Raw genomic sequence first — 4258 nt, forward strand, 5'->3', positions numbered from 1 at the left:
CCATCTTGTCTATTGGAGTGACAGTCAATTTGCATATTACTCTTTTATTAGAAAGGATAGAGGCCTGGTGCATGGGTGGGGGCCAGCTGGTTTGTCCTGAAGGGTGTCCTGGATCAGGGTGGGGGTTCCCTTGGGGCGTGGGGTGGCCTGGGCGAGGGGCCTGTGGTGGTTTGCAGGCTGGCCATGCCCCCCAGCGTCCCAATCGGAGGCCCTGGTATCTGGGATTTATTTATCTTCTATAATTGAAACTTCGTAGACTTGAGCAGAGCCAAGCCTCCTGCTTGCTCTGTGGCTGCAACCATTTTTGTTGGGATTTATTTATCTTCTATAATTGAAACTTTATAGCCTTGAGTGGAGTTCAGGGCCAGCCAGAACAGGCAGAAAGCTTGGCTTTCTCTATCGCCAGGGAAACCCAAGCCTCCTGCTCGCTCTGTGGCCAGCCGCCATCTTTGTTGGTTTAATTTGCATACTCACTCCTGATTGGCTGGTGGGCATGGCTTGTGGATGTAGCAGAGTGATGGTTAATTTGCATATTACTCTTTTATTAGATAGGATATATATATGAACAAACACATTAATGAACAATATGTTTCATATTTGGACATAACATTTTTTCATTTTAATTTATCTTTATTGTTGAAAGTATTACAGATGTCCCTGTTCCCCCCTCATTGACACCCACCACCCCACATCCACACCCACTCCATTGTCTGTGTCCATAAGTTATGCATTTGTACTTATAAGTTCTTTGGTTAATCTCCTCCCACCCCCATCTCCATTTCTTTGAGTTTAATCAGTCCAGCCAACATCGTACTCAATGGGAATGAACTAAAAGCTTTTCCCTTAAGAACAGAAGCAAGACAAGGATGTCCACTTTAACAACTCGTATTCAACATAGTAATGGAATTCTTAGCCACTGTGATTAGAACAGAAGAAAAAATAAAAGGCACCCAAATTGGAAAGGAGGAAGTGAAACTGTCATTATTCACAGATGACATGATATTGTAGAGAAAATCCTAAAGACTCCACCAAAAACAACTAGATTTAATAAATAAATTCAGCATAGCAAGATACAAAGTTAACATCCAGAAATCAATGGCATTTTTATACACCAATAATTAGCTCTCAGAAAGATAAACTAAAAAAAAAAAAAAAAAAAAAAAAAAATTCCACTTACCACTAAAATTTAAAAAATAAGATACCTTGTAATAAACTTAACCAAGGGGGTAAAAGACCTGAAATTGGAAAACTACAGGACATTGTAATAAAGAAATAGAGGAAGATACAAACAAATGGAAGAATATACGATGTTCATTAATTGGAAGAATTAACATAATTTAAATATCCATACTACCCAAAGCAATCTATATATTCAATCCAATGCCCATTAAAATACCCATGGCACATTTCACAGATCTAGAGCAAAAACTCCAAAAATTTACGTGGAATAAAAAATGACCCTGGATAGCCTCAGCAATCTTGTAAAAGAAGAACAAAGTTGTCTGCTCCGGTTCGCAGTGCCTCCCCCGCCGCACCCCTGCACGCCTCCTGCACTGCCAAACTTGATGTGACCCCAGCCCGAAGCAGCAGCCGCCCCTCTCACCGCCCCGCATGCCCCCCACCGCCACCCTGCCCCGCACCCCAGGAGCGCACCGCTCACCGCGCCCCCTCCCACCTCCTCGCTGGGGTAGGCACCATGCTCGCCCTCTGCTTTCCCTTCCTCTCGTCACCCCTCCCACCCCCCACCCCCGCACCATGAGCAACCTGAAGCCTGAGGACAAGCACAGCACCAGCACCAGCACAGGCTGGGGCTCCGGAGGCACCCTGGAGGAGGAGGTCCGGACACTGTTCGTCAGTGGCCTCCCTGTGGACGTTAAACCCAGAGAACTCTACTTGCTCTTCAGGCCATTCAAGGGGTACAAAGGGTCCCTGATCAAGCTCACATCGAGACAGCCTGTTGGTTTTGTGATCTTTGACAGCCGGGCAGGAGCAGAAGCAGCCAAGAATGCATTGAATGGTATTCGCTTTGATCCCGAGAACCCGCAGACCCTGAGGCTAGATTTTGCCAAAGCCAATACCAAGATGGCCAAGAACAAGCTAATGGCTACACCAAACCCCACCAGCGCTCACCCTGCCCTAGGAGCACACTTCATCGCACGGGACCCCTATGACCTGATGGGGACTGCTCTGATCCCCACATCCCCAGAGGCCTGGGCCCCCTACCCTCTGTACACCACAGAGCTGACCCCAGCTATCTCACATGCTGCATTCACCTACCCAGCTGCCACTGCTGCTGCACCACTGCCCTGCATGCTCATGTGCGCTGGTACCCTTCCTCTGATACCACCCAGCAAGGATAGAAATACCGTCAGTTCTGTTAGTTTCTGTCTTGTTACCACAGCTTGATGCTCCCTCCCCCCCACCCGCGCTGGGGAGGAAGCTGCCCACTTGCCCGCAGCTTCCACTGTCCCCAGGCGGCCTGTGGAGAGCTGCTGCTTTCCTCCAAAGACTGTGAATTTTAAGCCTGACTCAGTAGACTGCTTCCTGTTCCTCTCTCTCCTCTCCCTAGGCCCTGTCCTGCCCAGAACCCTTCTCCAAGGCCTCAGGGGAGGGTTCTGGGGCACCCAGACCCAGTTCCGAGGCCTCCCTGGGACCGAGCGAGGCCTGACCTCCCGTCCAAACTTGCTTTTGTAGCTTCACCTCAGAGAAACAAGGCGTTTGGTTTTTGCATGTTTTCTGGCATGAATTAAGACGCTTACACTTGTGTATATTTGAGTGTACAGTTTGTTCTCACACTGAGTCACCATAGCAACAGGTCCTGGCCTTTAATGGCTCATCATTCCTGGTCCCTCTCTCCACACCCCTCCCCTATACCCACCCTACTTCGGTGAGGCCTGCGCACTGCCGCCAGTTCCACCACCCCCCCACACTTCCCAGCTGAACAGCAATGACCACCCGACAGAGGGTTTCCTTTTTCATTTCAAGTCTGGGTCCTCCGCTTCCTCCTCAGATGGGCCAGCAGCTGTTCAGAGCATCCCTTCTCTGCCCATTTTGCTCACCTCTCCACAGCGCACCCCACCCCTGCCACTGCTCCTCATTCTTTCCAAACTACGAAACCAACCAAAAAGTGAAAGTATTTTTATACCCTGTGCAACAAAATATTTATGCATCATAAAGGATTTTTCATGTGTGTGTGCAATTAATTATTGAAGAGACCTTGTTTGCCCTGTCAGATAAGTTTAATGCTTAGTTTGAGGCATGAAGAAGAAAGGGTTTCCATTCTCCAGCCGTGAACCTTTGTGTCAGGCGTTAGTTTAAGAAAAATGAAGGGAAAATTGTGCAGTTTTTTTGTTTTGTGAGCACATCGGTGCTTTGCCTTTGGCCACAGTTGTGGCTGTCTTGCCGTTTTCAGACTTGGGAGACGAGGTGGCTGTTGTAATTGCTGATCATGTGAGAATGTGAAACTGAATGATACATGAAATGCAAAATAAAAAAATCATCCACAAAAAAAAGAAGAACAAAGTTAAAGGACCACAATACTGAATATCAAAATATACTATAAAACCATTGAAATCAAAAGAGCCTGGTACTGGCACAAAACAGACTTATAGATCAATTGAACAGAAAAGATGCCAGAAATAGACCCAAGTCATTATGCTCAATTAATATATGACAAAGGAGGCAAGAGCATACAATAAAGTCTCTTCAATAAGTGGTGCTGGGAAAATTGCACAGGTACATGCAATAAAATGAAACTAGACCACCAACTTAACCATACACAATAATAATCTCAAAATGGATTAAAATCATTATTTTGAGTGAAAGAAGCCAGGTTAAAATGTACTCACTGGGAGAATCAAGATGGCAGCATAGGTCAACAATGCTACTCACAACCTCCCGCAACTACATCAAAATTACAACTAAAATAAAGAACAACCATCATTCATAACCACCTAAAATCTGACTGAATGGAAGTCCAATAACTAGAGAAGTAAAGAAGAAAGTACATGGAGACTGGTAGGAGGGGCAGAGGTGCAGAATGGGCTGCTCCAACACCCATGTGTGGTTTTTTTCCCCTTGGGAGGAATATCTAGGCTGCAGAGGCCACCGATAAGGAGAAAGGGAGTCCCAACCCTACACCAGAAACCTCAGCACAAGATTCCAGTGCTTGGAAGAAAAGTCCCTGTAACTTTGAGCTGTAAAAACCATCAGGGGTTGTGACTGTATACACGAAGGTGGCTGGGGTTCCAGCCAGTCC

General features: G+C 46.5%; 1 pseudogene; it reads left to right on the plus strand.

Moving 5' to 3' along the window:
* Positions 1–1755: 1755 nt before the first annotated feature.
* LOC103304261 (RNA-binding protein with multiple splicing 2-like) lies at positions 1756–2381 on the plus strand (annotated as a pseudogene).
* Positions 2382–4258: the final 1877 nt, after the last annotated feature.

Source organism: Eptesicus fuscus, chromosome 1 (assembly GCF_027574615.1).
Source record: "Eptesicus fuscus isolate TK198812 chromosome 1, DD_ASM_mEF_20220401, whole genome shotgun sequence".
NCBI lineage: Eukaryota > Metazoa > Chordata > Mammalia > Chiroptera > Vespertilionidae > Eptesicus > Eptesicus fuscus.